This window comes from Parasteatoda tepidariorum, chromosome 1 (genome assembly GCF_982258835.1).
Source record: "Parasteatoda tepidariorum strain Cologne lab strain chromosome 1, Ptep-v5.0, whole genome shotgun sequence".
NCBI lineage: Eukaryota > Metazoa > Arthropoda > Arachnida > Araneae > Theridiidae > Parasteatoda > Parasteatoda tepidariorum.
The window spans coordinates 121,035,050-121,058,794 of NC_141755.1; the positions used below are offsets into that span (position 1 = coordinate 121,035,050).

The 23,745-nt window shown below is 25.7% G+C and overlaps 1 pseudogene across 1 annotated transcript in view; it reads right to left on the reverse strand.

The window, feature by feature from the left end:
• Positions 1-565: 565 nt before the first annotated feature.
• LOC147816830 (nonsense-mediated mRNA decay factor SMG8-like) overlaps positions 566-23,745 on the reverse strand; it is a 45,394-nt pseudogene continuing 22,214 nt past the window's right edge. The window contains exons 13-20 of the transcript XR_015431394.1: positions 21,253-21,289; positions 16,035-16,101; positions 15,039-15,118; positions 13,042-13,227; positions 8,979-9,080; positions 7,173-7,236; positions 4,618-4,683; positions 566-2,937 (exon numbers count right to left, since the gene is read on the reverse strand). The product of XR_015431394.1 is annotated as a nonsense-mediated mRNA decay factor SMG8-like (transcript). The remainder of the gene's footprint in view (positions 2,938-4,617; positions 4,684-7,172; positions 7,237-8,978; positions 9,081-13,041; positions 13,228-15,038; positions 15,119-16,034; positions 16,102-21,252; positions 21,290-23,745) is intronic.

The window sequence follows — 23,745 nt, forward strand, 5'->3', positions numbered from 1 at the left end:
TTAGATGTTATCACAAAAAAAAAAAATGTTAAAATATTTAAAAATAATAAAATATTTTAAAAATAGTCTTTAATAGACTACAACGACTTCAGCTACGCTAATGCTTGACATCAGTAATGCGTGTCATAGAGTTTGGCGCAATGGAATAATTTACAAACTGATGGAGTTGAAATTCCCACCAGGAATAACTAAGTTTATATATTTATTAAATTTTTAAAAAAGAAAAAAAGTTTCATTTCTGCTATAGATTTTATTGGTATAGACTAAAAGTTAAACGTTTTGTAACTGTAACAGAAATTGGAAGTTTTTTTAAAAATAAATTTGCAAAACTTCTATTAAAAAAAGTGAGATAAAGAAGCGAGCATCAAGATAAAACGATTGGTAATTTAGGGAATATATTAACACTTTGAATTCAGTCATTGAATATGAAGCAAAAAAAAAAAAAAAATGCTTCTTTTTTTCAGTAGATGATTCATAAAGAAAAACATTAGTCGCAAAATTACGGAAAAAAAATTCGATTAACATCTCGTCATGTTTGTACATAAAGAAAATAAATGCTTTATACTGTAAGATAAATAATATGTTTTTATTGTAATTCTTCAAAAATTATATTTAAAGAAAATTAGACAAAAAGAAGCAAACTAATAAAACACAACTGGTTATTCACAAGAAAAGCAAACATTAGCATTGAAGTACAGATTGGCACTATTTTTCAAACATAACAACAGAAATTTAAAGAACATTTAATGGAATGATTTTTTCTTTGAAGAAAATTTGTTTTGTGATAGCAAGAAACAAAGATGACTCCCCCCCCCAAAAAAAAAAAAATCAAGAGGGTTAGGTAGTAGACAAAGGAAAGGAATTACATCTAAAAGAGAGACTAAGGAATTATTTCTTTATACAGAAAATCTCTAACACTGCCATTGAAAAGCGAGACTTAGCATCATTCCACATATTTTTAAATCTACAATTAGACATGCCCATATTTGTTTAGAGCAATATAATCTTAAAACGTTTTAAAATAATTTTTAGTAGCAAGCACTTAAAATCCCAAAAATATGTAGTATTTATTATTTGTAGTAAAAAAAAAAAAAAAAAAAATTTATAGAGCATTAGAACTAATAAAATTTTTTTTTTTATCAATTTTGGTTTGCTTAGCTTTTGACATTGAAACCTCTCAGAAAAAAAAAAGAAATAATATAACAAGTTAATAGTTCTTGCTTTCTCAAAAATTTCTTAGCTGCAGTTTTCATTGTTTACACTCGCAAGTTTAATAAATACCCCTCTGGTATTTCATTGCTCTGTAATTTAAAATGAAACTTATTAAAAATGTTGAGTACTTCTGACTTTTCATAATTTAATCCAATTTAGGAGCTCATTTAATCATTCATGAGTTAGCTTAATAGAAATGTATGTATATATAGAACTTTATACCTAGAATGAGAGGAGGGGCCACAATGGTCCCTTTAGGTATTTTGGTAGGGACCCCATTATGTCAGGAAAGTTTGGGTATAAGGTACTCTATGGTAAGTATTAAGCACCCCAGCTTCATGAAGAAAAAAAAATCAAAAGTATTTCAATATATGTATAATTATTATTCATAGAGAAAAGGAAACACAGTTGTCTAATAAACTAATATATATATGTATAATTGAAATATCAGTGTTCCATTTAATCAACCAAATTGAATGAAATACCATAGAATCTTGATGATCAAACTTATGCTCGTTGTTCATGATTGTAACATGATTCTTACCTAACAATGATTTAGATTTTCTTAGTTGCCTTTGGCAAAATATTTAAGTTTTGAAGGCATTTTGTACCTGTAAAATATTTCTTCTCTATTTTCATCTAATTGTATTTACAACCTATAACCTTTTAAAGCTATATTTATTTATTACACCTTATTTCTCTTCTCTGCTATTATTACATAGATTTTGATTATTATGCAAAATTAGATGTGTAAAACATTTTATAATAAACATATTTAAAACGTTATGTAACTACGTTTGCAATTATAAAGTAACAAATAAATTACATCCGCCTTCATAATATGTTTTACATTAAACCATACCAGTCAAAAAATGCAATAAAAATAATTAATACAAAATTGCAAAACAATTAAAATTATATTTTCACATATTTGTTAAATATTTTGGGTAATACACAGATAATAAAAGTTTTTATAATAACTAATTATGAAACAGGAATTTTTTTTAAAAAAAAAGGTTGTCGATGAAGTTTTAACAGTGACCAAACAAAATTATCAGATTTCAATTTCATCCCAACAGTATTAGGAATTATAAAAACAAAGTTGTAAATGAAGTTACAATGATAACTGAACAAAATGATCAGGTTACAATTTTGTCCCAACAGAATAGGCAACGAAATCTGTGTCAAATACAATATATTCATATCTTTCAGGATAGATTTTAATTTGTGATGTAGCAATCTGTTTATCTTTAGGAAGGAAAAAAATGATCGCATAGCAATCACAGGGAAATGCAGAGAGCCCATAGTGGAAACATAAAATTTGTAACGGAATAATAAAATCAACAATAATAAACTTAACATTTAATAATGGCAATTAAATTTTAAAAAAATCACACAATAAAAATTTGGAAATTTAAATTTTTTACAAGAGTCAAAAAATTAGAATTTGTGATCATCGTGGAAAGTCCAATATCCATTGGTATTCTCTGCTCTAACAATAATCTCACAACACATTGAAAACTGTATATAAATATGTATATATATATATGTGTTGTTGTGTTTTCTTGTTTTAAAAAAAAGGTTGCATGCACATTTTTTCTTCAGTTCTTGTAGGCAGAACAAACAAAGGAAGTCGTCTAAACTCAATAATGGTGTAATAAGCTCAATGCTTCAGCTACTCTGATTCTCATATCAGGGATTGATCTTTCAACAGTACTAGAAGATCTGAAAGTAAACAAAATGTAAATTTAAGTTGGTTGAATCAACACAGAGACATCGAAAAATGGTTACACTTTCAAGTAATTCAGTAGTTTTGAGTTTTTTATAGCAGTTGTGGGGATATATTTATCAATAATGTAAACCTTCATCTATCAAAAAGGAGCCCCAACAAAGAATCGAGTCTTATATACTAGTGAATTGGAATTGTGTTTTTGTAGTGGTAGATACACTACAGTACTTCCCCAACAGAATTATATCTGTGATAGAATTCACTGAATGAATACCCTTAGTTGATTCATCGCTATTTCGTGAGAAGCCGGAAGAGCTGTATTAAGATCATTGTACTTTTTGAGTACTGATCAAAAGAGCTGTATTAAGTTCACGGTCGTGGTCCCTTCTGTGTTGCCATTAGCAGTCAGGCCAAAGACGTGTATGATCGAGACTGAGTAGCAACAGTGTGAGGAGGTAGAGAATGTCACAGTCAGAAGTAGCAAGTCAACTGTTCAATGTGAATCATCCATCAAAGTAGGCATGTTTGTATTGAAGTGGTAGTTTCTCTCAAGGTAGGCGGGTTCACATCACGTCCGGGTCACAAACGTGGGAATAGTAGTTATCGACAATGTAAACCTTCATCTGTGCAAAGGTACCCCAACATAGAATCTAGTTAACATGTTTTATATACCAGTAAATTGGAATTGCATTTTTGTAGTGGTAGATACTTTACAGAAGTGGTTATACTGTTCACCATAGCATCCTGTGAGTGTGGCATCCACCATTTCAAGTCTAAAATTAATTTTTAACATAACATGCCATTCGCACGAAACTTTATTTCTGCTCTAATACAAATTGGTTAGTAACTTAAAGTGTTTGAATCAACACAGAGACATAAAAAAATGATTACACTTTTAAGTAATTAAGTAGTTTTAAGTCACTTTTTAAAATTTTTTGTAGCAGTGGTCATCAAACTGTTTGCCATGGTATCCTGTGAAAGTGGCGTGGCACACAGTATGGTATCAAGTCCAAAATTAATTCTTAACAGAACATGCCATTCGCATAAAACTTTATTTTTGCTCTAACACAAACTGGTGAGTTACTTATATGCAATCGGAGATGCACTCTTTTTCTTAGAAGACTTAACATTCAATTCAAACGCTCTCTGGTTAATTAGTTAAATGCAATTTGAGGCTCACATCTTGTAATCTTTTTATTAATAATCTTGAATGTTGGCACTGACTATTTCATTCAAACTCATTAATTATTAAGAATTTGTACCAAAATTGAAGAGAAAAAAAATATCTAAAATATACCTTGTGTAAATTACAAAACATAACCATTGATGCCGATTGCTCCACTTTTTGCAAATAAGGCACAAAGGGATTAAAAATAAAAACCAACACTTAAAGGAATAGAATTAATCTTGTTCATCATTAAAAGGTTCATCACAATATAACTTTAAGTGCTTTTCCACTTTGATTTATTATTTAAAATGTAACTTACTCATTTTGTCTTTTTCTGAATTCGTAAATTAGTTTCATTTTTTGATTAGATCTCTAAATAGCTTTTAAGAAATTTAGATAAATCAATAATTAGAACTAAAAACAGAGTTAGCTTCTCCGCAATCGTTCCGCGAGGTACAAACTAAATTTCAAATAAACATCAATCAATAATGATAGTGAGAATGCATACCAGAACAGGCCCTTTCTTTTGGAATCAAGTTAGGCTTTTCAGGCGGAAGGTTCCCAAGAATATAACCTAAATATTAGAAAAGAAAAAAAATATTAGAATTGATAGAAGAGAATTATGGTTCTATAATTATATTTTCAAAATAGCTAAACTTTTCAAAAATAGCTAAAGAGGTGTGGGGTTAGAAAAGAAACCTAAACCAGGTTTATTTTGTAAATAAACAGTCAATTCATGGTAATTTTTTTAAAATATATATTTAAGTGAGAATAAAATTGTTGAATCAACTATTTGAATTGATAGTGAGGAAATCAATTATTTACTATTTTAAAAATATTAAGCTATCATCTCGAGCAGTTGCGTAGTTAGAGAGGCATCTGTCACTGCGTGCAAGAGAGTCATATTGATGATTATTCAAAATTCATTACAAATGAATTCCAGAATAAAATTAATTTTGATATTTTTCATCTCATACATAAGACTACTCGAAAGGTCTCTTTTTTGTAAGCATAAGCTTATAATTTAATATTTTTATTTAATTAATAACACGTGAAAATTCTATTCTAACTTTTCAATGGCAATTTTTTTGGATTTACAAAGTAAAATTTTGCTTTCCTTTGGATAACTATTTAAAAAATTGCTCAATTTTATTGAAAAAATTAATTTGTAAGGAAATTTATTCTTATAAATTTCCTTACAAATGATTTATATATGAAAAATGAACAGTTTTTCTAACATTTTTCATGCATAAATCAGGCATAATTCACACAATGAATTGTAATAGTCTGAAGAAAATTCTCATAAATTGGACCACTGGTTTGTTAGATATCATAAAACATTTAATAAAACTGTTTAAAACGTACAAAAACTGTATAAAATAAATAAAAGTATTCTGAAACAGAGATTTACTTCCTCATGAGTTTCATTTTATTTGATGAGTGATGTTTGTGAGAAATAAATTTCTTGTTGTGAACGATTTTCATACTACAGTTTAAAACTATAAACTTCAGTTCATATAACAAATAATTCATACTTCAGTTTCATACAACAAAAATAATTTTTCAGTATGTTTTTATAAGCATTCTAATATTTTCAGACTTTGATATTTAAATTATTCTGCTTGTTTTATCTTGTTTTATTTAAAATTATACTACACAATTCAGTTTTTACAAAACCCTAAACCATAACCCAAATCCTAACTCTGTAAACCCATGGCAGTGGCATCTCTTAATTTGAACAGGGTGCGTAGCCAAATCTTTGAATCAAAAATAAGCACTTTTTAAAAACTTTTCAAGCACTTTACAAAAATTTTCAAGCACTCAAAAAATTCATATTGAGTCAATGATATTATTGAAAAACAAAAATTTTTCAGGAACAGTTTTAGCATTAAAAAAACCCCAAAAGAAACAGACGTAAATCGAAACAATCAGTACTTTCCCACAACACCGAGTGAATTCAACTTGACTCTGAACAAAAGTACCCTTACTTCCTACATCAAAAAAGTGTTAGAAGTAAAATAAAATAAACAAGAATAAAATTAAAATAAATTAAAAAGAAAAAATTTAATAAGGATCTGATTTAAAACAGAAATGCCAAAAAATATTATGTGGCTTTTTAAATATCATTAAAAAATTTAACTTTAATTTCAAAAGCTTAATGAACGAAGAAAGACAAATTCTCTATTCACTTTTTCTGTTAACATTTAATTTTTTTTAATTAAAAGTCAACTGTAATATTATTCAGCCATTTTTGCATTCCTTTTAACTTTATTTATATTTTCTTTTTTTTTCCATCTGGATATTTTTGTACACAAGTTATCGAATAAATTTGGTAATTTTACTTTCTCACTTTTAAATGAGAATTTTTTTCTTTCTCTTTTATTTTAAAAACTAAGTTATTTAGAGAATTTTCTTCTTTTATCTAGTATTTTTTATGCTTTAAATATATTTAATTTCAACTTAAGATTTTTTACATATTTCTTCTTCTTTTTGTTTTAGATAACATATCGCTAAGAGCTTCTGAAATGTTTTAGTCATTATGTAATAAGTGTATCATAGCATTTCTGCATAGGCATGAAGTTTAAAAAGTTATCTTTTGCACTTTACGAACAAACAATATTCATATCCCACTATACTCTCTTACATTTGCATTGCACTAGCTAAGTTTTTGTGCTAACTGAAAAAAAACTCTTAGAAATATAAAAACATTTAAGGGAATAAATTTAGTTTCTTTATTTTGATATGATAGACTTTACTAATGTTTCTAAGTGATTTCTAAAAATTGCAACAAAAATATAAGTCAACTCCAAGATAACCCTATCAATTCCATAGTGTTTTTGTTGCACACAAAATGAGAATCACATGTTTATTAAAATGTGAATCATTATCTAAATAATGTATAAGACATGCATAGAATTTATGCCATTCTGTACACATCCAACAATATTTTCAATTTCAGACTTGCTTAGTTTTTTGTAGCTGGAATGCACCTAAAATTTAAAAGAAATGAAACATATTCATTTGTCCTCTTCAATGAGATCTGAAGTATAAAAGACCCCTTACTTTTGGTGAATTATTAATTTTTGTAAGCACTTTCATCATCAAGGTAGGGGCAATTGCATCAAAACTAAAAAAAAAGTAAAAAGTATTTTAAAAACAGATTATTAATAACAAGAAAAACACAAAGCTTAACAACAAAATTTTTTTAATTAACATTTTCCAATTACACAAAATAAATTAAATACTTATATAAAATAAGTGTATTTACAAAATAAACAGTGAATCGTTTTACTAAAACTTTTTCTTTTGTACTTATAACTGTATTAATTTAGAAAAAGCCCACTTTTATCAAATAGGGAAGCAATCATTCGATGCTAGTAGACACTATCTTCTAATTTTTAAATGTATATTTGTGTAATTATGAATATGCTCAGGGTTTAAAAAATAAATTAAAAAATAAATAAACACAAAAATATCTACTAGTTAGCGTTTACGAAGCTTAATTCAGCACAATTTTAAGATGCACATGCAGCTTAATTCTTCACAGGTATGTAATATTAATAAAATTATGCATGAATTTATAATTAAATAAAAAAAGTAACATTTAGATATCGGTACTATATTGAAAATTAAAACTTATAGTTCAATATAAAATTGTTCCAATGTTGCAACTTAAAGTTAAATTAGTCTCTCTAGCATCCTATACTAGTAGCACTAAAAACTTTCCCTCACAAAATTACAGATTTAAGTTTACATTATAAAGAGAGAAAGTTAGTTTCATGAAAGCTAGAAAAAAATGAAATTCCTCTTTGTTTATTTTTTGGAAAGATTTGTTGTTTATGAAAGAACAAAATGTTCAGCATTTATTTAATTTTGATGATGATTTAATTTCCATAAAAACAATACAGTATTTCCATACAAGAATACAGTCGTTTCAATCAAATTGTTTTGGTTTTTTATTAATTCCTTCTAAAATTACGCAAAAAGTAGAAAAAATTATCGTAGATAGTTGCAAACAATAAAATTTCATAGCTCTAGAAAATTTGGTTTTAAGCAGATTATTACAGATATTCTCAAAAGCCATAATTTTTTTCCCCTTCAGATTTATGATTTTTGATTTATGCAGATTTTTTTTCGTGGGTTAACCTAGAATACCACCCACGTTTAGCCTGTCAGCAGCACAGCTTGGATTGAACAAATCCAAAACTAGAAAATATTTTTTTATATTATAAAGCTAGAAAATACGTGTCAAAAATACATTACAGAAATTTGCATGACATAATAACAACTTATTAAAAAAGAATCAAATTTTTGAAAAGGGAAAAAAATAATAATACAAAATATAACTTAAAAGTTAAGCTTTTATTTACGTTTTTTCTTTTGAAGAACAAGTAAGAACTTTTAAGCACTTTTAACAGTGCTTAATTTCCATGATGCAAAATTATACTCTATTAAGCACATTTAAGGTACGTATGAACTCTAAAGAAAAGGGAAATTCAATTCAAGGAAAAATCCACAAAGTTTCTTGTTCTGCAGCTCCACAGCAGATACTAAATCAAAAGTTACGATAGATGAATAAAATAACTTCTGGATACAGTGAATGGCTCTCTTATATACAACATTTTAAATTTAAAAAAAAAAAGTTGAGTTATGAGAAGAGCTTCAAAAATTAGCTATACTGAATGAAATGCAAACAATATTATCTGCTTCGGGGAAAACTGATAAAAGTTTGCTATTAACTAAGTCTAGAGCGAGAAAAAAAAGTGAGTATATTAGAGACAGAGGATAACTGAAAAACAAATTTGAGAGTGGATTTTAAACAATAAGCTAATTTAGAGTAAATTTTAAAGAAAAGAGTAATATATTTACCTAAAATGAGCAATTTGGTTTTCGAGAAGTATTCTTTATTGTTCATTAATATCGGCAAAAAAATCTTTCTCTTCAACAGTCGCAGTTCCAACGCCGTCCGGCCTTAGGTAGAAAATAACTTTCACTTTTTTAGAATATTATTTTCGTAAAGCACACACAATATTACAATACAATTAGTATACTTAATTATTTATAATATACATAAACTTGTTCTTAGCATTGATACAATCTTCATAATAAGCTATGAAGTGTATTTAAAAATGGCTAACAATTAAAAAATTAATTAAAAAAATATTGACTCTTATAAATTTTTATCAAGCATCATTCATATAAAGTAAATGATACATAAAAAAGCTTTAGATTTCTTTTAATATGTAATTTATACATTCATGTCTCACTGTTTCATACAATTTAAGCTTTTAAAAATAACTTAGGTATGTTTCAACAATATTTTAGACACTGAACAAACCATCCAAATGTAATGCATAAGTAGAAAAATTAACTTTTATAGTATAACAATTTATTTTTATGTAAAGTATTGAATGATAATGCAAATTTTAAATTAAATTGAAAACGATACTAGTATGAATGTAAATAATTTATATTTTTGAGATGATTTTCTATTTTTACCACCGATTTCTAAATCAGTTTTCAATATTTAATAAATATGCACAATAAAACTTCATTGCAAAAAGAAGTTTAATTAGTTGAACAACTTTTCAAAGAATAGTAAAACTTTTTGTAAAAAATTCTTTACACTGCAATTGTTCTCTACTACTAACCTATGCAACTGAAACATTTTATTTTACAAAACTCACAGTAACTTTAAAAGCCATAATTGTTGAAAAAAATAAAATGAAAGTTGTGGATATTTCAGTTCATTATTCGTTTCTAGATAAATATAATCCATGAAATAATTTTAATTAGCTTCAGGATAATTTTGTATTTGTGAAAAAAAATCTCTTAAGACCATAATAACATTCAATTTATGTATTATAGAAGTTTTTAAAAAAATAGTTAGTACAAAAATGATAAAAAAAAAAAAAAAAAAAGCAGGATCTTCAACAACTTATTATACGCTACTATTCTATATTGTCAACATTTTTTAAGTACTCTAAACGGATCCACGCTCTAATATCAAACAAATATAATATTATTTAAGTTAATTTTGCTATGTAAAAATTATCAGAAGAGAAATTTCAAATTTCATTCCATACAGAAAAATAATTTTATCCCCCAATCCTAGCTACATTTTGCAAAGAAAACATATTACACATGAAATCCAAGCAATGTTAAACTTAATCTCAATGATGCAGAGTAAAACATTTAAAAACTAAACCAAGTTAATTGCAATTTATATTTTATTCTTAAATAAATCACATAAATTTTTAAAAACTAACAATATAACCACAAGTTTGAAAAAAAAGCAGCAATATAAATTGAATACAAGTTGAACTTTTCTAGGTAAGCATAATATTTCTACATTCTAAATTACTCTATTAAGGAAAAAGAAATACTTATGAAATATAAGTGCCTAAAAATGTAAAAGATTTTAACTGGGAGTGGAACTGATAAGAAAGTTGCCAGAATTTTTCTGCAATTCATTAAGTTTAAAATGTTTCTTTTTACAAAATGATGATCAAAATAAATTAAATATAAGATTAAAAAAATTAATTAAATATAAAATTTAAAAAAAATCATACTTTTAATTAAGTTTATTGTTATTTATCTAGATCATAAAATGCTAAAATAATGTCCATCATTATTTATCAAAGATTTCTAAATCACAAAAATGGATTGTGTAAGAAAGAAAATTTTTTTTTCAGGATGATACCATAAATGTTTCAGGTTTAACTGAAGCATGGCATCAATTGTTATATAAATTTAGATTTTTTAAAACAATCTTGCAATCAAAGTACTTACTAAAATTTACTTAACATGTTAGCTTTACAATACTAATAAAGTATAAATCTAAAGAACTACAAAATTATCAAGGTTCTAATAGGCTAAATAGTTTTTTTTTTCTTCTCTTAATATTTAAACTAAAGATGTATCCAAAAAAAAAAAAGCGCAGTACAACTAAAACTTTTCTAAAAGAATTTTTTTTCTTTAAAAGTACTTAGAACTTAACAGAATAATGGAAAAAAATGTTTATTTTTTTAGCACATATAATCGATTAATGAGCTACAATAGAAAAGAATACAATATAAAGAAACTGAGCTGTTAAATGAAAAAACTAATGTGAAATTATTATCAACAATGATAATTTTGGAATACATTTATTGGTGCTGATAATTTTTTTAAAGAAAAAAAAACATTATTTTGAAAATGTTGTGTAGTATAACTTTAATTCCTAAATTTAAATTAAGTACATTATTTTATCAGATTTCAAACGAAAATAATAACATGAAATTATTATAAAGGAAAAAAGTATTTTTGTTTTTACCCCGAAAATTAAATATAATGAAGGAAAAATTTTACCAATTTGTTTTGCTTTTTTGCCCTCCTTACAATAAATACTATTTTTTAATGTTCCTTATCACAGTTCCTATTCATCCAAAAACTAATTTATTAAAAAAAAGTGCTTTCTCGATAAGTTTAATTCTTAACACTAGGTAAGGATACCATAACAAAATTTAAGTTTGAAATAACTCTAAGTAAAACTTATTATAAATTTGATTTTTAAACATAAATCAGTGATTCTAAATTTCAGGAGAAAATTTGTTTCAAGCACTTATGCAACAATAATAGCTTAGGTACTTATTGGCACAGTCGATTTAGATGTTGCTCACACAGCTGATGGAAAATTAGAGGCATAAATGGAAATTATGAGATTATCAGTAACTAAAAGACTAGAAAAGTAATTAAGTTTGGAGAAATTTTATTAAATCTTTTCAATATACATAGCTATTAATCTGTCTATTAACCCTGTAATGGTTGCATAATTTTGAAAACAATCATAAAAGTGCCAAATTTTTTTTATTCAAGAAAATTATATAAAAAACGAATTGCATTTATAATATGTATTCATTCTTAATTTATGGTTTAATCGCAAATCTATATGTTCGATGCATGCTGATATCTAGTTTAGAATAAACTTTCTCAAAACGCATTACAAATAGTCTAGTGTTGCTATCTGAAACATAGAGAAATCAACATGTTTACGGGCATAAGCAACATGTTGTTTCAATCCTTTTGGAACATTACTTCAGCCTAGAAATATCACAATAAAACTTTAGAAGGCAAAATTTCGTCTCGTTATTTTTGCGGGAACGAGAAAGAGTAAATTGTAATCAATTGCAAGTAAAACTGATTTTAAAACCTACGTTTTTCAGTTTACCGTGATCAGACATGTGACTGGACTATATAAAAAGCTTTGATGGCAGAGTGTAGACACGTAAAAGGATAAGCAATATCACATAATACTATAAAATAATTTTTCTACCATGTGAAAGAAATTAAAGATTTTTTTACATATAAATATTAAATAATAAGTGTCAATCTAAAACAAGTTTCTTTGTATCTAATTTTTTAAACCTGTATAAGTTCATTTCACTGAAAAATATTGAAGGGGGCACTAGTTCTAAAAAGGAAAAAGAAGCAATGCTTTTCAATGAAAAATAACACATATATATGCCTAATAATACAATATAAACTTAATAATATTTAACTTCTTTTTGAACCAGTTACTCTTTTCCCCCTGTTTCTGTAATTCAGTAGTTTTTACTAAAAACAGTTTTGATTAAAAACAGCTGCTTTTTCTTATATTTAAGAAAAAATTATCAAACCCAGATTTTTTCTTATTCATTCTTTAATTTTCTAAACAAATATTTAAAAGATTTTTCTACCACAGTTGAAGAAAAATGTATTTTGTATAAAAACTTGCTTAAAGTCTATCTTATCAGTAGATTAAAATATTTTTTGTGAGATGAGAACTATCTTAAAATAATTGGGAAGGAGTTATGTCCTATCTCTACTCTAAACGTTAGAGGAGATAAAAATATCCATTTTTTACAGTGTCAATCATATGACCTAATTTTTGAAGCCAAATATTGCTACATACCTCCTTGTAACCTAGATATGGTTTGAAGTTTTTACTGGTTTGAGGTTAAACGAGGGGAATTGGTTTATGAGATAGTCCTGTACATGGCCATGATCCATAGATGGCACTCATTTTCATCGCCACTGGCATAAAGTCCGCTATTACCTTCCTTGCCCACATTGAAGAAAAATCTCCCACCTTTAAGATCTAAAATTTAAAGTAGCATTAAACAAAACAGGAAAAGAGATTTTATTCAAACAAAAGTAGATTCTAGTTCAGAGATGCCATCTTTTTTTTTTTGCATTAACTGAAGTTGCTCTAAATATTCAATTTACTAAATTCTATTTCATTAATTTTAATAAGAATCTTGGATACAAAATCTGGGTGTGCAAAAGGCGTTAAAATACATAGACATTTAAGATAGATGAATTATAACACTGATAACCTGATGAATTTTTAATGTATTTCCTCAGTCTGTGTAATTAAAACCCTTATGGAATAACTTTTATTGTATGATTTATAGTCAAATTATTCTGTTTTTTAAATAAATTTTTTTCATGAATTCCACACATAATTTTTCTTTGCAGATTGTTGTTAGTTTTTTTTACCATAGATTCATTTTCTTAGGCTAGACTACATATATATTTCAATAGAATAGCTCTTTAATATAACAGAGGATAAAAAAGAAATCAATCTTAGAAAAACCCACTTTAGGGTGGGTTTTACTGGGCTTTTCAGAGTGGGTGTTACCTAGTAAAACCTGGCCGGGTTTCTCTGGGCAAGTGGGTTTTTCGCAACCCTGAATAAGATTAATAAAAATATTACAGCAACAGATTTTCTCCAGATAACAGTAACAGATTTCAGAAGACACTTTTAATTAAATGAAAAGGAAGCAAAACTAGTTAGAACACCATTAACTATGAGTAATTTTTTAAAATCACTATCACATTAATGAAGATTAATTTTATTATGAAACATTAACTGGTGATTCATCTCAGATCCTGGGGAGATAAAAACAATCTGAACAATAAATTAGTTCATTTCATACTGAACAAACCCAAAAACAAATTGCACTCCAAAAAATGACAAGATTTATACCAAAGGGCCAGAAAGCCAGGTTGGTAGGACACCGGGCCCATGTCCAAGAGGTCATGGGTTCGATCTCCGCAAACCCTAGACTCTCCGCGTAGTAAATGGTGACTGATGCACATTAAATCTGTCAAGTTACAAAGTTCTCCATTCTCCCATAAATCATACCTCTGGGGATACTGATTTATGAGTTTCTTCTGGAGATGAGTTCCTTGTCTTCTGGATTGGTTCAAAATTACGAGGCTACGGAGTTGAATATTAGTAGTAGTCATGAACCCAAAAACTTGGGTCGTCTGTTCAACGACTGTTAAAAATAAAAAATACAATTTTTTACCCATCTTAGTTTAAATCAAATTTCATAATACACAAAACTAATGTGTATTTTTTCAATCATAAAATGGGCACATTCCATATCAAAAGTAAGTAAAAAATTCAATATAATTTATATATAAGACATTTGTTACAAATAAAATGTTTAAAAAAAAACACAGTCTGAATAACCCCAGGCCTTCTGGCCCCAAATAATTTTGTTTTATACTTGAGTTCATATTTGTTAAACTACACTATAACCACCACTCCACTGTGTGTGCAGTTCAGCACTGATTATTTATAAAACTCTAAATTCAAAATAGACCAGAATAAGAAAAATCCATCAAAAATTATTTTAAGTTTAGTTTTAATTGCTAAAGCTTAAAATTCTGCCATTTGTTGAATTGACCTGTTAATTGTTTCAGATTAGTTGTTTAGTGTAATAATCATGTTATATGCTTTTTTTTTCTTTTCAGTTAAAGGTCTATTAAATTGGTTGGACAAATTATTTAGAATAATTCGAAAAGATATAAATGTTTAGTTATTGGAGTTCATGTTTATAAATTAAATAGAAACTAAAAAAACTAAGTAAATAAAGTAAAAAATAGAAAATTTATTACCAAGTACTGGCTCAACATAATCTACAGTATATCCATCCAGCTGCATCATTTCCGTAGGTTCCAATTTCTTTTCTCTGAAACTGCACATTGCAAAACTATACTGAGGATAACTGGTAATATTAAAAGATAATATTAAAGAAAGGCACATGCATAAGTTTAATAAATTGAAAAAAGATTATAGCAAAACAAGATATTTTGCATGATATTTTTTTAGCAAACATCTATATTTTTACTGAATTGATACCGATGCTAATAAAACAGGCTGTAAATAATATACTATATAGCAAGAATTTGATATTACTCTATTACTTTGGGGGAAAAAAATACAAGTTTGAACATAACATACACAAAAAATGCAAGTTATTATAGTAATAATAAAAGCTAATAGATATTTTTTGTTTTAGTTTTTATTTTGTTTTTCAAAACTCACATTTGAAATATATTACAACTAAATACTAATCACCTAAATTATTCATAAATTGAAAAGCAAATAATTAGACAATAGCAAATTCTTCAAAATCTGAAACAGTCTAAACTAATTACTATTTCAAACCAGAATAGTTAAAAAAAAATGAGTTTAATGTAATTTTCTTAATGATATATGACAGTGTTGGTGATATTTAGACAACATTTCTATCTAATTGTCAAAATTAGCTAGTAAGTGATCAGTCTACAGTTTGTTTTCAAATGGTGAGGTACCATTTTGTAAGCGCAATGTTTTTCAAAATTTGCTTGCTTATTAAAAAGTATCTAATGCCTACTAAATAAGTAAACAATGAGTAACAAAGTTGTTAAAAATCATTATTTTCATTAAATAAAAATTTATTTAAAAAACAGATTCTCATAATTTATATGTTACTGCTATAATAAAATAGGAAATATAGCAGAAAATTTTGAAAATTTCCAAACTTTTATGTTTTAATAATTTTTTACAACTGATTAGTCATGGATCAGTGTGCATCTTAAGACATTTTAATAAACAATAAAAACACCTACCTGAACCAGCAAAAAATATCTTATTTTCCATTTTTTCCTAACTTGCTTTCCTTGTGCAAATAAATACCTGTGAAATAATTTTCATTAAAACATAAAGCACTTATTTCTGAAAAAAAAAAATTAAATTAAGTATGAATATGAATCGCAATAAAAATAAAACCAATGAGTAACTTTTTTCAAATTCTTATCCTCTACTGCAAACAAAAGCTTAGTAATTTAAAAACAATTCTTAAACATTCTTTAAATTCATCCGAAATTTTTTTTTCATTTCAATTTTTGCATCAATAGATAAACTTGATACCACATAAGTATAAAATCCATTATTCAATATTAAGTATTTACCAGAATTTTTGGTTATCAATGTACTAAATTAAAAGTCTTAGGAAGACGCCATACCCAGATAAAAAAAAAACCGAATTGGCAAAATCAGTTGTAAGTCTCACACTTTGCGGGCGTCTCTTTGAGGGAGAAGTGAATTGGAACAGTGACAGTGATATATGATAGATGGTCAGTTAAACTATCCCATCCTTCCCTAAGCAAAACTGAACAATATAAGCATTAGTTTTGAAAAGTGATTCTGGGTTTGTGGTCTTTTATTTTTAAACTTCTTAGTTTCGTTGTGAAATATCCAGAATGAACATTCTAACTATTTATTTGCATGTAAATATTTAATAGATGCTAATGGGGATTAACTTATATCTTACAATTAATTCGTTTCAAATTCGAACACCAAGAAGAATGTAAATTTTTATTTATGTGTGTGGAATTAATATAATTAATTAAAGTAACTTAGTTTTAATAATCGGCGCTAGAACTGCTAACTATATTGAGCTGTAAATATATGAAGAATTATAATTATAAGAATTCTGAGAAAAATACAAGTTCTAAAAACGTAGGCAATTTATAAAGTCATAATAGAGAATTAAAAAATGATTAAAACTTATACTAATATAATAAAAAGTTAATAATAAAAAAATTAAATTAAAAAATAATAATTATATCATAAAATATGATAAAAGAAAAATCAAACGCTTTTTAGGTTGCATCAAAGAAAATTTTTGTTTTAATGTATCTTTTTCAATCTTCTATTCACCATCCGGGAAGTTTTAATTTTCTGTAAATAAGGATAATAATTTCTCAATAAATTTTATAATTTATTTCTATTGCTTTGTAATTTTGCTGAAGTTTATGTTTTGTATTTGTCTGAGAATTTTTCTCCTTTCATTTTTAATAGTTTAAGACGCATACGTACATTTCAATATGCGTGTGTGTTAAAGCAAAGGAAAAAGAAAATAAATAAAAAATATTTTTACACAAAAATACTGATATATTTTCTTCCGTTTCAATAATTTTATATTTGCTTTCTGTTTCATACATTTCAATCTCTATTTTAATTATTAAATTTTATGTTTGAGTATTATTTATTTTTGTATTTTAGTATTATTTATTTTTATTTATTTACTCTCCTTTTTTAAAGTGAATTTGCACCACAAGTTCCATATTACTTCAGCTTTAGAAAAATGGAATTCAGATGAAACATCTGTTAGCGTGTAGTTTGATAATCAGTGAATTAACTTTCTTTTTATTATTTTGTTATTGTACTCTGTCTACAGTTTTAAAATTTTGTTTCGATCACATCTTGAATTCTCTACTTTCATTTTAATTGTGTATCGACGAAAACACACCTGTTTAGATACATATAAAAGCTAAGAGGCATAATATTTCAAACAAAAAATGATCACTAGTGTGTCATTTTTGGGGTCTAAATTAGTGAAAAAAATGTTCTCAAACTACTTTTTTGATGTATTTCCTATTTACGTAATGAAATATAAACTTATTTGCAGGTAAGTTAGTAGACATATGTCAGAGCTTCGCACACACACAAATAAATAATAAATCAAAAATAGAGAAAATGTCTGTGTAATAATACAAAAAATTCCATTTTTGTGGGCAAAGCATGCAATTGAAAAAATTCTCTAATTTAAATCATATTTTTTTAATAACGATCCTGATCTTTTAATTCTGTATAATCAAGATAAAAACATAAAAAGGAGAAAAATAAAAAATATAAATAACAAAAATACAAAATAGAGAGAATATAAATAGTTTACATGTGTATGTGCATTACAAGCAGTATAACTTGAGTCACAAGAAATTTACAATTGGAATATTTTATTACGTTTACATATGGTGACAAAATAAGGGCTAAAAACAAGAGCAAAACTCTTATTTTATCACAGATGGAAAAAAGGAATGTAATATTAAAAAGGTAATTAAAGGTAAAATTGGCATAGTAAGTAATGCAATGGTAATTAATTATGGGCATTTATATTCTTAACATTTTCCCGTCATTTTTAAATAGTCATCGAATTTTCCCGTGAGATTTAAAAAAGAGGTTCTCAACAAAAGATTGGCGGTTTTTTTTAAAGATAAAACCTATTTTGTTATAAAATACTAAAAATTTGTATTATATATTTTTTTCTTAAAATTTTAATACAACTTGCTAATATCACCAACATACTCCCCAATCCCCATTGTCTAATGATTCAATTATTTAGAATACGTTGTATGTTATTAAATTTATTGTATGTGTTAATGGATTAAAATAAATCAAATGGTGACATAAATTAAAAATTGATTTATTTAAAATGTAGTTTTAGCGATGATTATTGAATTTATTATAAAGTAACGACTTTTAATTGCAAATCTATCTAATTGGCATAACTACTTACTTTAAAGAATAATAATTTTGATTCAATAATTGTGAATAATGCTGACAAAAAGTCAAAATAAAAGAAGAAAATAATACTAAAATATAGAACTAAAATATAAAGTCAGGCAAGAATATGTAAAGCAGATAGGCATTATGATGCACAGCCAATAAAAATTAAGAAGTATAATATTCATGTTTATATCTATCAATACTTCATAAAATAAAATAAATGCTGAGCAACAACATGCGTTGTTGAGAAATAAAAAGTATTTGCTAGAAGGAAAATTATAATATGAATCGTTGACACTGTGAAAGTAAAATTTTACTGAAAAAACTCACGATACCAAGCAATTCTGATTTGCCCGAAATTTATTTGCATACGGTAAAAATTGTATAAATTAACAAAGGAGTTTTTTAGTAAATTTATTAACAGTAACATGCAATTAACTTAATGTTTTTATATAGAATTTAATTACTTTATATGGGTAACCATTGTTTTTTTTTTTTTTCAAATTTTGTCAATTTGTTTCTTGGATAACTAAATATTACTACATAATTTTTTAATTCTATTCATTTGATTAAAAATGGTATTTAAATAGATGTTTTTAAGAACATTAGAATTCCAAGTAATTAGTTTATTTGTCTTAAAATAAAAATAATTTCTATTATCCAATAGACCAACAAAGCAGATATTTTCTTCTTTTATAATACCCAGATCCAAAAAATTAAAATTATCATGATTACGAAGCAAGGTAAATTCCTAGAGGTAAATAGTATTTAATAAAAAAGTATATTCATGAAAATTGAAGATAATTAAATCATCAATAAATATAAAAACAAATTCGATATTAAGAGTACAATTTTTTTAGTGCAAAAAAAAAAATTAGCTAAGAGAGATGAAAAATTAGATACTTCCGATATTGTTTCAATTAGAAAAAAAAATATCTTTTCCATTTTAAAGATAATTATTAAATAGACTAAAATTAATTGGAATTTCCCAATAATCAAAATCGCAATTAAAGATTTTTTCAAATTATAGTAATAATTCAAAAAGACATCTTTTAGTTTAGAAAGGGGAATGCTATTGAAAAGATCTTGGAAATCATAAATGGCAATAGAATTAAATTTATTATGTTTAATAAATTCCAAAATTGGTGGATTAGTGATAATCCAAGAAAAACTTTCTCTAACAATATTGTTCATAATTTAATTTAAGTAGTTAAAGAAAAAGTTGCCAAGTTTAATTAGGCAAGTATTAGACCCACTTGTGACTGTTCTGAAATTTATAGTAATTTTACAAAATTTTGGACTGATATTTAAGTAAGGAAATTGTATATTGCTAATTTTAATTTTTAACCTCTTATACAAAGCTAAAAAAAGTTTTAATGATAATATTATTATTTAAATTACGAAGTTCAAAATTTTTACTATTTTTTAACTAACTCCGTATTTAAAAGTTCTACATAGAATTTCTTACAGAAGATTGCATAATTATTGTTTGCTCTGTCTATGGGGGAAATTACGAAATTTTTTCGTAAGTTGCTTAGTTGGTATATATATATATATATATATATATATATATATATATATATATATATATATATATATATATATATATATATATATATACATATTATTATTAACTAATTAAATATATTTATCCTAAAATGTTTTGCTAAGTTGTTATTGCCAAAATTAAGAAGAAATAATAATAAGAAACATAAGAAAATTCGAAAGAAAGTCTTCCATTCTAACTCATTTTAAAGAAAGCGAATGAAATAAAAACTATTTTCAACCACAATAGAAGACCCCAGGCTATTTAACCCCTCAACTATTCAAGGAAAGTGAAGAGACTTTTCTCTTAACCCCCAAAAGATCCCCCCTACTAGAACTTATACCCGTATTGGTAAATGAAGGGAGGACAGATGAAAGGCGTGGTTTAGGCTCTTTTCGCAAATTTTTTCATCCTTCTTTTATAATAACACATTTCATAATTAAAGAAAATAATTGCGAATTTTTTCTTTCGGAAGCTTGAAATGTATAGTTCGATTACGTGAACTCAAAAATAAAGATTTACTGAATGAATTTTGATAAAAAACATATTTCCAGAAGATAACTCTATTACCGATCTTTCACCTCCATTAATAATTTTAAATTTATAGTAAAACAAAAAGTGATTTCACAAAATCTTAGAATAAACTATGAAGTTTCAAATGCTGAAAGAATTTTTTTCAAAATATCAAAATGCAAAAAAGTTATTAGTAAATGAAGCTCCCATAAAAAAAGCATTAGCTGCTGGCATTGAGAGGGTAGGTATTGCGTCCTCTTAACAGCCATACTTAGTTGAGATCCTGAGTTGGATTTTTTTTTTTTTTTTCAGTTACGACAAATTGCTTTTTCAATATGCTGATCAATTCAATACAGGAAGAAAATATTGAACAAATTTGATGAAATAGCTTCTCATTTAAAAGAAGAAAAAAAGGTTTTAAAAATGGTTTTGCTTACTTTCTTCCGTTGTGATACATTGTTCCGGCCTCATAAGCTTTTGAAAAGAAAAGTTTTCTTTTTTGTTAAAACCATTTAAAATAAAATTAAAATGTGAAATAATATTTTAAGTCCTTAATTGAAACTAACTAAACCATCCAAAAGTATCTTGGAGTATTTCATTTAACTATTACTTAATCATATTACTTTTATTCGATAAACTTTTCTAAATAGAATATTATAGAAAAGAATATTACTTTTCAATAAGCAATTCAAAAATATAATTTTTTGTTCTTCAAATTTGCTAACATAATAATAAATAAAAGAACTGAATATTGAAGAGTAATTTTGCCCCTGCTTGTGTGTATTATAAAAATATCATATTTTGGAATTATTTAATTACTGTCATTTGTTTACTGTATACCTATATATCATATTATTAGGTTCATCTATATATCTATATATCACATAAATCTTTCTTAATTTTTTTCTTATTTGTTTGAAACAATAAAAATTTTAATGTAAAATTAAGGCTATATTTAACTTTTTATATTAAGTAATTAATATTCCATATAAAATAGGGTAATTCCACTAATACTGATGTTATATTTGTAGACTTGAAATGCATATAACTTAATTAAAAATCCTAAAATACTTTAAATATTTTTTGTAAGGATAACTCTTGAGGTCTTATGCACTTGTGCAGAAACTTTTTAACTTCCGCGAATGTTTTAAAAAAATAAAAACTGTTTGTTATGGACGTAACAGACACAAATATCAAAAGTTTTTCATATATATTCAAGAGATAATATAATAACATTTTTGAAGACATTCAAGTTCTAAAGATTGTGACTCTCAATAATTAAGAAAAAGCACAGATAAATTTGCTACTGGCTTAACATTTGGTGTTACTGACATAACACTCTCTGATTTTACATCATAAATTAGCTTTTACGAAATGGAAACCAATAAAAGATTACAAAAAGTATGAGTAATAATTAAGAATAAATAGTTAATGATTTTATGAACATATTTGATAAGTAAGAGAGAATTTTATTAATAAATTTTTGAGTAAAACCACACCTTTTTGTGCACTTTTTTTTTCAAAATATATGATTATATAAAGATTTATTAAGCAAAAAGTTAGTTTTTTAACCATGTTTGCGATTTAAGTAAGAAATAAATAATGCTCATATTCTGATTTTTACGTAAGAAATTTACAATGCAGCAGTGAACTTTGTTATAGAGAAAATTTTTTTCTTTTGATCTGTGATAGGCTAGTACTTTTTTTAATTTGATTTTTTCTTTCATTTTAAAAATGTTGTGCCACACCATCAGAAAAATATCTACACACTGAAGATCAAGAAGTTTTTTCAATTCCCTAAATAAATAGTTAAAAGGCAAATAATCTGAGATCATTGCCTACGAGTATATATTTTTGATACAGTGTATGCAACTGCTCTTTACAAGATAATTTAGTCATTTGTTCTGTGTGCACATTTCACTTCATTTTGTTGTTGCATAATAATGAAGTTCTTACTAAAATACACCTGATTTTTGCATTCTCGAAAGTATAAAGATGTTGCTCTATTTTTAAGTAACAATGTTCAAGAAATAGAAAGTTTGATAAGATTTAAAAAACTTTAATGTTTTAGTGAATGCTAAATTAAATTTAGAACAGTTTAAAGCAGGTTTTTGAAAAACAACCCAGCTCACATGGGTATTTTCGAGAAAAAAAACCCCCCAATTTTGTCAGGGGATAAGTGGGTTTCACGAAAAGACCTGACCGAAGATAAGTTAGTTTTTTCAAGAATATTCTACATTCATACTAAATATAAATATTAGATATACAGAATAAGGATTGATTGATTATTATCAAAGGAAGAAACAGTTAGGAGATTAACTATTTCAGTCATTTTTATGCCCTGTAAATGATTGCATAATGATACAATTACTAAAATGATTCATGAATAATAAGTTATGTGATTAGTTATGAATTAAATAAACACATAACTTGCTTTTAAGTTAAAGAACGGTATTTTTAGAAGCATTTATGAAATGAAAAGCACATATTGTTTTGTTGCACATGGTACAAAAAATTATGAATTTTTTTTTTTACTATACATTTTGCTTTTAAAATGAATGAAAAAAGATAATAAATTTAAGCAGTTGTTTTTTAAGTATTCAAAGTACTTGATTTAAGATTTTAATGAACACAAAGGAATTATTTAAATTTAATTGATAATTATATATGAATATCCTTTCTTATATATTTCTATATCTCTACAATATGCATTCACATTTAATAAATAATTAGATGTTTACTATTTAACTTAATCTTTCTTTTGTAATAAACAAAATAACAAATTCAACAAATAAAATATTAACAACAAAAATATGATTCTTAGATATGAAATAAAATGCATCTTCATTCAAATGCAAAATATAAATGTAATATCTCTTCATTTCTTCGTATTAAAATATTTAAACATTACAGAAACTATTTCTGCTTTT